The sequence below is a fragment of the Micromys minutus genome (genome assembly GCF_963924665.1).
Source record: "Micromys minutus genome assembly, chromosome: 28".
NCBI classification, from domain to species: Eukaryota; Metazoa; Chordata; class Mammalia; order Rodentia; family Muridae; genus Micromys; species Micromys minutus.
In genome coordinates, this window is record NC_137963.1 from 21,342,940 (window position 1) to 21,356,028 (window position 13,089).

At 43.5% G+C, this 13,089-nt stretch overlaps 1 pseudogene across 1 annotated transcript; it reads right to left on the reverse strand.

Annotated features, from left to right (window-relative positions):
* Nucleotides 1-444: 444 nt before the first annotated feature.
* Nucleotides 445-10,458, reverse strand: LOC308438708 (ubiquitin-conjugating enzyme E2 N-like; annotated as a pseudogene). The gene is made up of 2 exons: nucleotides 10,422-10,458; nucleotides 445-959 (listed from the first exon to the last, which is right to left on the reverse strand). The product of its transcript is annotated as a ubiquitin-conjugating enzyme E2 N-like (transcript).
* Between the last annotated feature and the right edge of the window lie 2,631 nt (nucleotides 10,459-13,089).

Genomic DNA, 13,089 nt, shown 5'->3' on the forward strand with positions numbered 1-13,089 from the left:
CATTTAACCACTGCAATTAGAACCCCTAAAGGGTGGGAGGAGGGGAGAAGAAAGGAGGCCATAAAATTAAAGTAAAACTACTTTCCCTCTAAAAAATATATATATAAAATAAAAACATCCAAGCCCCTGACAGCTAACCCTGACAACTACCTTCATTCACAGCTCCTTGTACTTAAACCACGATGGGAAAGGAGTCGGCACAGAGAGTCCTGTTTCTTAGCATCTCTCAGCAGCCCAGATGATCCTTCTAACCCCTGCTCGTGCTTTCCGACAATGAATCAGAACCAGACAGATTTGCTGATGTGCACGTGGTCACCAAAGATGAAGATGCCTGGGCTTTCATTCTGTAATGTTTCTAAGACTGTGTCCATTAAATGCAGACAAAAGAGGGAAGAAGTCGGAGAAGAACAGGAGAAGTGGTGCACACTTGATGATCTGATCGACTTAAACATTGTTCACGGCGTAGAGCCTAGTCCATGCTCTCGCTGTTTCATGGCTTGGGCTTCGTTGCTCTTCCACTGCTCGGCTACATTTAGCTGATGAACCATCTGGATCAGGAGCACTTAACAAAGCCTTGATTGATAGCAGAACGGCCCGAGTCTGCAGTGGTGGGGACCCCTTGTCTTTCAAAATATCTAAACATATTCTTCCCAACTCGTCTACATTAGGATGATAAAGTTTGGTCACGAGACATACTTTAGGTGCTGCCACTGGGTATTCTTCTGGAAGGAATAGTTCAAGTTTAAAAGTCCCTCCCTCAAAGGGAGAATCCCGGGGGCCAGCAATGACCACATGAAAATAGCAGGCGTTGCTCTCATCCAGTTCGGCTTTAATGCCAGGAACTGGTTGTGCCAGCAGATGCTGGGTTTCCTAGATGATCCTGCGGGGCACCCTGACTATCTTGTCAGATTCCGAGTTCGGCCTCTGCTCTTGTCTCACGCACGAGTTAGGATGAGAGTCTGAAAGCCCAACTACACACTTCCTCCAACAAGGTCACACTTGCTCCAACAAAGCCATACCTCAAAATAGTGTCACTCCCTGGGCCAAGTATATTTAAACCACCACAATGGCAAAAGCTCATCTCCTAAGTTCCTAGGTCATAGGCTCATGCTTCTCTCTCTCTCTCTCTCTCTCTCTCTCTCTCTCTCTCTCTCTCTCTCTCTTCCTCCCTCTCTCTCTTCCCTCTCTCTCTTCCCTCTCTCTCTTCCCTCTCTCTCTCTCTCTCCCCCCCTCTCTCCTTCCCTCCCTCTCTCCCTCTGTTCCTCTCTCATGTGTGCATGTGTGTGTGTGTGTTAAAACCTCTGCAACTAAAGTTAAAGATGATTGGAGTCTCCATGTGGGACTTGAACCTGGGTCTTTTGCAAGAATATACAGTGTTTTCATTGCTGAGCTATCTCTCCAGGCTCTCAGCTAGATTTCTCTCTCTCCCTTTCCTTCCACCCCCTCAAATGTTATTCCCCTCCCCAGTTTCCCCTCCACACCCCCCTACCCACCCACCCACTCCTACCTTAGTGCCCTAGTCTTCCCCTATGCTCGGTCACCGAGCCTCCACAGGACCAAGGGGCTCTGTTCCAGTTGTTGCCAAATAAGGCCATCCTCTGCTACATATCCAGCTGGAGCCATGGGTCCCTCTATGTGTGTACTCTGTGGTTGGTGGTTTAGTCCTTGGGAGCTTTGGGGGTTTTGTTTGGTTGATATTGTTGTTCTTCTTATGGGGTTGCAGATCCCTTCAGCTCCTTCAGTTCTTTCTCTAACTCCTCCATTGGGGTCCCCATGCTCAGTCTGACGTTTGGCTGCATCTGTATTGGTCAGGTCTGGCAAAGCCTCTTAGGGGACATCTTTACCAGGTTTCTGTCAGCAAGCATTTCTTGGCATTGGCAATAGATTTCTTTCTTTTCTTTCTTTTTTTTTTTTTTTTAAGATTTATTTATTATATACAAGTACACTGTAGCTGTCTTCAGACGTACCAGAAGAGGGCACTAGATCTCACTACAGATGGTTGCTGGGAATTGAACTCAGGACCTCTGGAAGAGAAGTCAGTATTCTTAACCTCTGAGCCATCTCTCCAGCCCCCCTGGCAATAGATTTCTAATACAGCCCAGGACTGCCTGCCCAGAGAACAGTGCTACCCACAGTAGGCTGGGCCCTCCTGCATCAATTAACTGTCAAGACAATTCCACAATCCCCCACAGACAGGCCCATAGACCAATGTGATCTGATCAATCTGAGACTCAGTTTATAGATAGACCTAAACTGTAAGAACCTGACAGTTAAAACTAAGACTCCTATCAGTTACTTTCAAACTTTAATACGCCCCTTTTACACCCAGAAGGCTTGTCAGAACGAAGTGTTGGACTTCACACTCAGAGATCTGTGAAGCAGACTCGTGGGGTCAGAGGATTTCTGTTTCTAGGATGTTCCCGAGTGGCCCCACCATGCTGCACTGATTATAGGGCTCTAAACCATAAAGTTAGTGAAGTTTCCTATTCTCAACTGTCTGTTCTCTGTCCTATCACAACACATTCTCCGCCAGGCTCTGGAAGTGTCTAATATTCATGTTAACATCAGAACTTTGACTACTTTATGCAAACTATCACAGACTTTAAAAGAGACTACAAGAGGAGTGATTCACATCGCCCACGGAAACTTTGGAACCAAACAGCCACTAAGCATGCCATGCACGAAGTCTCATGGGTCTTTATCTTAAAAACTTTATCTGTTAATTGATGCAGGAGGGCCCAGCCCATGCTGGGAGCTCTGTTCCCTGAGTAGACTGTCTTGAGCAGTAGAAGCATGAGCCTATGAATAAGCCATAAGCTACCTTCGTCCAGTTTGCTGTACTTGCTCGGTTGTGAGTGGGTTCTCTGGGTGTATCTATCAGGCCTACCTTTGTGTTCCTGCCTTGAATTCCTCCAGTGATAAACTATGATTATTATGCATGTGCCTGGTGTCCACAGAAGCCAGAAGAAAGTACCAGATTCCCTGTAATTGAAGCCACAGATGATTGTTCCCATGTGGCTGTTTTAGGAACTGAACCCAGGTCCTCTTTGAGAGGAACAAATGCTCTTAACTGCAAACCCATCTCCCCAGCTCCTTGGCTGCATGTTTTATCAAAGAAATTAAAAAGAAACAAGGACATCGACTCTGCAACTTAACTCTGCTAGCCTCAGTTTAATTACTAACAAGGACAATATTGTTCATGGTGCAGAGTCTTTGTCAGGATTCAATACTAACTAACGTTTCGACCGTTTACTCAGAGCAGACACTACTCTTGGTACCTCTTATGTCTTGGCTCATTAATGCTATATCCTTAAGTGAACACCACACACACACACACACACACACACACACACACACACACACACACACTCAAAGATCAGAAACGTCCTTGGCACATAGTAAATGCCTACTAATTATTATTTTCTCATTTATGAGCTGAAGAGGTTAAATGAGATGTTGCATGTTTACATGTTGCATGATTAATAAATATTCATCATTTGCATATAAAAGTGTTTGTCTAATGAATACCAAAGATTCATGTGAGTCTTTATGAAAGTGGGGATTCAGGCAAAAAGGTAACCGAGAGGGATATTCATTATGGGGGAAAGTGTTATAGAAAAATTTATACATAGTATTCCCGTTTCTTTCCTTCTCTGGTTTTTCAAAAGCTAGGAAGCTAAGGGAGCTCTTTGAACTAATTGGGAGGGCCACGAGGGTAATTAGCTACCCTCTAATTAAGCTGATAATAGCTGCCCTCTATTGGCAAGATCAAAAGCCAGGGAAGCCCTGCCAATGAGGAATTTCAAAGACAAGCAGCTCCCAGTGGTGGGAGCCTAGGAGCTTGTAGGAAGTGGCTGAGAGTCTGACACAGCTGCCAGTGCCTGAGAGAAGGATGAGAAAGGCACATAGGGCCTAGCCTGGGATTTGTCAGGCAAGAAAGGGCTCATGTGCTCTGGCGCTGTACATGTAGTAAGTAGAATTTTAAGGTGCCTTCCAACATCTTCGTCACTGTGTGTGTGTGTGTGTGTGTGTGTGTGTGTGTGTTTGTGTGTTCGAGAGTGTGTGAGTGAAAGCAGGTGTATACTTGCTGTGGTGGTGAATGTCAGAGGACATTCTTGGATGTTGGTCCTCACCTTTCTACTTGCTTGAGGCAAAGTCTCTTTATTATTCACCATTATGTATTCCAGGCTGGCTTGCCCGTGCACTTCCGGGAATTCTGTTTCTACCTCCCCTCTCACCACAGGTATTACAGATTTACACTATAGTGTAAGGATTCAAACTTAGGTCCTCAAACTTGCGCAACTTCTCTTTTGCCCCCTTTCTCTTTCGACTATATGCTGAAAGGGAGATGGTCCTGATTGGGTGAAACAGAGTTGCATCTCCGCCTGGTGTTGGAAGAAAGTATTACATCTGGCCTAGGGGGGAAAAAGGATGCCGATTTGCAGTGACTGCTCTTAGAATCTAGCAGGTTGTTAGGAGCTAAATAGATAGCATCTAGGAAGAAAACAGGGGAGGGACCTCAGTCTTACAACCACAAATTTCAGCAACAGTCCTCTTGTAACAGGATTTGATCCCCCAAAGAAGCACAGTGAGACTTACACTTTGAGTTTAGCCTGGTAAGATCTAGAGCTGAGAACCCAGCCAAATGGTACCCAGATTTCAGCCCTGTGAGCTAAAACACAGGTGAAGTTTTAAGCCACGAGTGAAGTTTGTAGTAATTTGTTACAAAGCAGTAAAAACTCAGCACACCGAACGCACATTGTAATTCAGCAGCTGCCATTTAGCTAGTGGTAATGCTACTCGAACTCCAGTGATGCTCACGAGGAGCATCCTGAACCCTGGTACAGTAGGCCTGCAAGTCAAAGCAGTAGCAGAGTGGTAATATATTGGAGATGCTGTGCAGGCTTCTCACAAGGTGATACACATGAGGGCTGACAGGTCAAGTATGTGAGACCCAGTCTCCACTGAGGATATTAAGCAGTTAACAGTTGATGGGAAAGAAGGCTTCTTCTTTGCTGGTATAGCTACCTGTAAGTTGCCAGTAATCCTTAAGTAAAGCCTGGCCCATGTAAGTAAGAGCAATGAATGAACCCGGCTCAACTTTGGTGCAATAATTTCTCTTCTCTTCTCTTCTCTTCTCTTCTTTCTTTCTTTCTTTCTTTCTTTCTTTCTTTCTTTCTTTCTTTCTTTCTTCCTTCCTTCCTTCCTTCCTTCCTTCCTTTCTTTCTCTCTCTCTCTCTTTCCTTTTTTCCTTCCTTCCTTTCTCTTTCTTTCTCTCTCTTTTTCTCTTTCTTTTTCCTTCCTTCCTTCCTTCCTTTTTTCCTGTTTGTTTTTTTGAGACAGGATTTCCCTGTATATCCCTGGCTGTCCTGAACTCACTCTGCAGATCAGCCTGGCCTATAATTCACAAAGGTCTGCCTGCCTCTGCCTCACAGTGCTGGGATTGAAGGAATGCTCTGCCACTGCCTTTTGTCTCTTTTTGGTTCCCTATGTGGGTGAATTAGGCCTTGACTTGTCTATCTAGAAATAGTTAATAATTTGTCCCTCAAGTTCAGCTTGTTCAAAAGCATCATCACTGTGCTCCAAAGAGCAAGTCTTCCCGATACTTGACACCTCCCACTGGGTGCAATGGTTCCCACTGGCTGATCCTTACAAAAAGCCACCAAGGTCAATTTTGGAGTTTCTCTTTCCTTTGCCTTCAGCCAATCAATTGCTAACGGAATCTTCCCAGAGTGTTTATTCAATGATTTCTTCTATATTTCCTGGCCTCCTGAGAACCGTTTAGTTCAGAAATCTGTCTGATTTCTTCCCTTCTCCACCTTTGAGTCTGTGGCACATCAATTCTGTTACTGTCTCCCAGTGTCCCAAGTTCCTCTTCTTGCTGTCATTTCTATTTTCATAACTCGGGTACCCAAGGACCTGTCTTACCCTGGGAGGCTGAGAGGTATGGCAACAGAGAAGGAAAGGAAAGTTAATAGGATTCTTTCCCAGCTGCCATTGAGGTCTTAAACTCAAGGATGTTCAATACAGTCACACCCCAAAGCAAAGCGTTGCCAAGCACCCATGATATCTAACGGAGAGAATGAGAACAACTCTGTAATTCTCAATGTGCTTTTCTTTAGCTGTGACTTCGTCCTGTCTGCCTCTCTCATGGGGAGCAGGTCTCTGGAAGCTTAGACACAGGGGCATCTGACTGATGCCAGAGGACAAGATGCATGATTGCATCTGTGGGGAGATTTGGTCTTCAGTCAGACCAAAGTCAGTCTGACTTTAGACAGGACTACATTTCCCCTCCTAGAGTCAACTGTAAAACTTGGAGGAAGAGTGTGTGTCTGGATTGTTTCTAACAAGAAAAAAAACCCTGACCTGCTCTGCTGATAGGTGAAGGGTTAGCACAGAAGAGGTTGGTGATACCACTGAATAGAGGCTCACAAGATAAATGGCTGCTTGGTGGGTGGGGAGGAACTGTTGCCAGAACAAAGGAATTCCAGTGGGAGGGGTCATGCAAGAGAGAGGCTGAGGAGGCTGAACACAGTCACAGTGCCACTCATGTAGGACTCCCCCAGTTATGATAGTTCTGGGCATTTTAATATATAAACATAGACTGTAATTTCAGGGTGAGATAACCAGAGAACATTTTATAGTCTGAGATGACCCATTGTTTTGCTTGGAAGGAAGGAAAAGAGCTAAATAAAAAAGAAAATTCGGATGGGTAGGCCTCAGAGGGAGAGCGCTAACTGGGAAGTGTGAGGTCTGGGTTCAATGCTCAGCCTACAAAAACAAACAAACAAACAAACAAACAAACAGAATGTTGTGTTGGAGGCAAAGAAGACATTGTGTCCACTTTGAGTCTATGAAGTCTACTATCCTGAGTGTGGGTCATTAACTTAGTATCACTGAGAGCAAAGATCATCTCAGTCCGTTAGTGAGGGCTCAGCGTTGAAGCCATGGTGAGGATGATTTCAACACGCCATCCTCTCCTCTGTTCTGCACAAGTTTCTTCATTCACAGATGAAATTCACTGAGTGAGAAGACACCCTCTGTACCTTCTGTGTTACCAAACAGAGTTTAGAACTCAACTAAGAATATTTATTATTAGTTAACATACATGTGATTAAGTAGGTAGCAGATGGCCTCGATCATTGAAACTATTTTATTCTGGGGTCAGAGAGAAGCCGTAGACGTTAACCGTGGTGGCTTCTTTTCCGGAGGACCAGAGTTTGGGTCTCAGCACCTACACTGGGTGCCTGTAACTACAGTTCCAGGGGATCCAGCCCTCTCTTCTGGCCCCTGGGAATACCACATGCATGTGTACACACCAATACCCCAACAAGCATACATGTAATAATAAGAATATTACCTAACAGGCTGAAGAGTGGACTCAGCAGTTAAGTGCACTAGCTGCCCTCCAGGGTTCGGTTCTCAGCACCTACGTGGTGACTACCAACTGTCTATGACACCAGTTCCAGAGGATCTTTGGGCTTCTGCAGGTACCATGCACACATGTGGTGCACAGACAAACATGCAGGGAAAACGCTCAGACACATAAGATAAAAATAAATAAATAAATTTGAAAAAAATAGAAGGAAAGTTAGAGCAGTATATTCTGCTAGGCAGCCGAACCTAGTTTTTTCAGTTGATGTGCAATATTTTAATATTTTAATATTGGTTTGGCTGTCATCTCACTTTCATATGATATGAAAATAAACTTATGGTTTGATTTGAATCTGGGCTACGTGTTCTATCCGAACTAAAATCCACAAGCAGATCTAAAGTCCAATCTCAAGTTCTATACATTGTATATTCCCGTAAACTGTGTCCACAAAGCAGCCATTTCCACGGTAAGTATTGGACAATGTTTGAAGTGGGGTCTTTCATGTCTGCTGTTACCCCGAGAGCCTTCTACTCTCATTTCTCCTGTTCTCTCTAATTACAGATTCGTCTTAAAAGCAGTCAGGAGCAAGTATACCCTAAGCATCGAAAAATGTTACATTTAATGTATCTAATGAGTTTTTAATTCCACTCTAACTAACAAAAATAATTGGAAAACTGAATTGCTGATGGAGGGGCTTCTCCATAGAAGTAATTTACACGATCATAAAAGGACCCTGAGTTCATTACAGAAAATTTGAAAATTGCAGGAAAGCATAAAGAATAAAATTAAAAACAAGACGCAATCACACTGCCATTTCTACCCCATTCTTGAGATTTTCCAGCCCTTCCTATTTTTTAAAGTTACTAAAATAATGTATGTTTTATTACCTACTGTGGCTTCCCATACAACATTGTGGCCACTTTTTTTCCCTCTCTCTTTTTCTCATTAAAAATTGTGGAAAATTTAATCTGTAAGACTGAATTGTATTCCATCATTCTATACTATCTAATAGTTGATACATTATGCATATTATTTAATATCACAATGCATACTCTTGATCTCTTAGAATTTAGTAATCCATAATATGATTGCTATTTTAAAAAAATACAAAAATCTAGCTGAATGTGATCACACATGCCTGTAAGCCCACTTGCAAGTCTGAACCAGGAATTTAAGGTCAGTCTGTGCTCCATGAAGCATTCTAATTCAAAAAAACCTAAACAACCAAGCAAATCTGGAATAATTTAGATGTGATGTTTTTATCCAATTATCAATACAATTAATTTGAATTTTTGCTACATTGCATTTCTTTTGTAATCTATAAAGAATTACATATTGCTTTAAATTTGGCAACAATAATAAAGACCACCCAACTTCCCTGGTCTTTCTGAAGCCTCTTTCCAGTCTCTCTGTGGCTGCTCATCTGCTTTCGCTAACAATTTGTTAAATTGTTTTTAGATATTATTTATTTTATGTGAGTACAGTGTCCTCAGACACATTACAAGGGAGGATATCAGATCTCATTACAGATGGTTGTGAGCCACCATGTGGTTGCTGGGATTCGAACTCAGAACCTCTGGAAGAGCAGTCAGTGCTCCTAACCGCTGGGCCATCTCTCCAGCCCTACTCATCTGCTTTTATATAACGTGTTGGGCAGCTTTTACTTTTCTTCCTTCCTTCAGTGTGAGCTTGTTTTTGTTTTGTTTTGTTTTTCTTCCAAATGCTTATTACAGAAAAACCAGGCATCCTCCAGAAGGCTCCCAAGACATACATTTCCTTGTATGAGGAACCATCCACCAGAAGACACACACCATGCTCCTCACAGTGAAGTATTATTGTTTAACATACACTTCAATAGTGCTAGAGGGGAAGGTTCTGGCAGATTCTCAAGAAAATGTCAGAAAAGCAAATTATAGACAGTATTATTTTCCTTACCTCCCACCCCCTTTTCTGGGTTTACCGGGCTAATACCACTTTCTAATGTGGTTAAATTCTGCTTTTTCATACCAAATGTTCAGATTTCAGTTCTTTGAATAGCATGCTCGAAACGCCATCATCATTGGTTTGACTGAGTAGCAGGATGATTCATCCCCACATGGAGGCCAGTGGACATCCTGGGGTGCTACATGGTTGTGAAGGTCTTGCGATGGCTTGTCTCCTTTACGGAGGACACACGGGAAAGGGGTGCACTTTAGAAACACTTCTGCTGGGAAAACAACAGCACCAATGCACGATGAGATGGACGTATTTAACGTTTGCAGAAAACAATTCATGATCCAAAAAAAGTTAACACGTTCTGCCTCTTTTCTCGCAAGAACAGGAAAATTATGAAAGCGAACTTAGCTATATTTTAGCAAGGTAACACGGTTGTATTAGGCAGCTTTCTCCAAAGGCGCCACTAGAGTATAAAGATATGAATATGGCTTACTAACGAGGGGGTGTGTTAGACGGGCTTACGTGACAGGCCCCGGGCAGGCTAACGAGGGCAGTCTGCATGGCGGAGAGGTGGGGCTCCTGCTCGTTGCTTGTTGCTCAGTCCGTGAAGTCTGGCTACCTCAGTCATCCCCATGTAGAGCGGAAGGTCTGGGAGGTCCCTGGAGAGCTGCTAGAATCCAGCCCACGCTGAGACGCTGGGATGTGATGTCATGGACCGTGGTAGATGTTCTGTCTCAGGAAGAAGCAAAGGGAGGCAGGTGGTTGATGCAGGGCCACCGTGGAAGGTACCACCCATATCCAGGGCAGATTCTCGCAGACACATCCAAGGGTATGCTTTGCTAGGTGATTTCAAATCCCTTCAAGTTGATCATCAAGATTAATCATTATGACAGTGTCCCTCTTACTGATCTTTGGATAGCTCTGATAGCTATCCAAAAGTTCCTTTTCTTTTGTACAAAGTTTTGCTTAGTTTTAGTATTTGTTAGGTTTTGTTTTTTGCCTCTTCTCCCTCACATGGGCATCACATGGGCTTCCTTCCTGGCCATAAGAGGGGGCACCCCATCCTCTCTGACAGTTGGGACCATGTCACCTTCTTCAGTAAGTGTCTCACTTGCCATATCTTCCAGTTGGGCTGCTATAGTTACCATGGTGACTGTTTCTCCCACGAGCTGATGGGGGATCTCCTATAGATTGATACTTTGATTTACCATAACATTTATATGAGTTTCCATGGAAACTTCCATTTGAATGATGTCAGTGGTCATGATCCTGCCCATCTATGTTTCTATCTCCACAGACTCATTTTTTTTTCCTTAAAAATTTTTATTTATTGTAAGCATATAAATGTTTCCCATACATGTATGTTTGTGTGTTACATGTGTGCCTGGTGCCTGCAGAGGCCAAAGGAGAATGCCAGATCTCTGGGAATTGTGGTTAAAGATGGCTGTGAGCTGTCATGTGGGTGAGATCATACTCTGGGAGAGGAGTCAGTACTCTTAATTGACAAGCCATCTCTTCTACCTGGTGATAGGCCATTTCTTTTCTTTTTAAAAGTTGTTTCACTTATTTCTATTGAGTTAGGGTTGGACATACCATGGCATGTGTGTGGAATTCAGAGGACAGTTTCAGGGAGTCAGGACACAGGGCTTGTACTCAGCTCCTCAGACTTGCATGGCAGTCACCTTTACCTGTTGGTGCATCTCAGCAGCAGGATCTCTAAAGACCAATCATAAACAGTCATCGTGTGAGCCATAGTAATGACTAGAACTACAGTAAAAGTCTGACCTCTTGGTTGTGAGCTATAATCTCTATCCTATGAGAACTTGGGTACTCTCTGCTTGAATAGTTTTAAGACTGTATTCATCGTCTCTCAGAGATAAAGCAAGATCTCTGTAAGAAGTCAGGGGTTCCATTGTGGCGGTGTCTATAACAATATCTCCCTATCCTCTGTGTGTGTGTTTGTCCCTGTGCATGACAGCGCACACACCATGGATGTGCAGGTACCCAAGGAGGCCAGAGAAGGTGTCAGATACCCAGGGCTGAATCTACATGCAGTTGTGAGCTGCCTGGTGTGAGTTCTGGGTTCTGAACTCGGGTCCTCTGGACGGCTGGCTGCGTCCTCAGCATCTGCTACGCTCTCAAGACGGCAGCAATTAAGCTTGATTTGTTGGTTTCACAGTCTTGCTTCAGAAATTCTCTTCTGTTCATCCACATTTACCAATTACCGCTCCAAGGGCTTTCAAAAACTTGCTTCTGAAGTAAGTCCACTAAAAAGAAGAGCTTTCCTGAGTGATGATCTGCTTTACTCTTTCTTCCTGGACAGTTGAATGTCTGAGGGGACTGCACAGTTGGAGACCCCGGAGCCCGGAGTCCCTATGAACTCACCGAGGGGCCCTCAGAGCAGCTCCGTATAAGTACCGGTTGTTGGGTCTCAAGACAGAACAGTTGCTGGTTCTACTGTGTGACACTGGTGGATAAGATTGACGACATTTAGCGAACATCTATCACAAACAATGAAGGACAAACAGACCCTGGTCGCATGAACTCCCGGGCTCTTTGTAACTACAACATTTTCTAGTTGTACTTTGGTTGAAAAGGACATTTCTTATTTTTAACTCTTCGGCTTTCCCATTATGGCTTTGATTTTATATTTATTCTCTAATCAAATGAATTCCAGTCTACCAGACCAAACATGCTCGGAGCTCGACTCCCAGCTTCTAGTTATTTTAGGACATCTTTAGTGTGCCCAAAAACCTCAATTTGAATGTTTTGCAAAGTCTCGAAGTTGACTTCAAATAAACTCAGCGTCTTCTTTTGTCAGTCGCGTTGTTATTGCTTTCCCTTAAATAACACTCACTGCTTTTCCCACTCGCTCAGCATTTTAATTGGGAACTGTTCTCATGCCTTCCTCTTGGGGCCAGTCTTGTGAATAAGTAAAATGCCAAATTGCAAGGGCGGGATGTAGCTGCGTCCATTCAGTGTCCTGAGGATGGAGTCTCTCTATGTAACAACTCTGCTGGCCTGGAACACCATCTGTAGACCAGGATGTCTGTGAACTCACAGAGACCTGTCTGCCTTTGCCTTCTGGGTGCTCAGATCAAGGTGTATGCCACCATGCCTAGTTTCCCAGGACTCTTTTCTCCTAAATCCTGCCTGGCTTTGAAAAAGTGGGTCCTTACTTTTCTTTCCAGACGGAATGAATTGACTTTTCTTCTCTCTTGGTTTATGGAAAGAAAAAAAATTGTCTTTCCATCTTTAAAAATAAGCTTTTTTTTTCCTTCTTGCCTTCCTGTTTCTCCTCCCTATTCATTACAGGGATGTTTGAGCTGTATTGTATTTTCTGTATATCACCTTCTTAACTCTCTTATACTGTTGTTGAAGATGGCTTTAGCCCCTGAATTCGTCTAGGAAGGGGAAAACAAGGCTGATGTGACAATAGCAAGGCATTAGCTACACTGTAAGCATCAGAAATATATTTTGGTTGGGCGTTGCAGTTCATATTTCAGTATCATTCAAAAGAGATCAGAGAGTTAAGAGTAATTCTACTCAAAGAGCATCTTGTCCTGGGGCATGGTCTTTGACCCTCTTTCTCTTTGCTAATGCCATTTTTGACATAAATTTCGTCTATAGACATTTTTGAATTACTGTAAACTGTGGTTATATCATACTTAAAAGAAGCAAACACTGATATGAAAAGCAGCCCAAGTATACAATAAGAACGGTAGAGCTGCCAGATCATGACAAATAGAGAGACAGATGCTCACAGCCAACCACTGGAC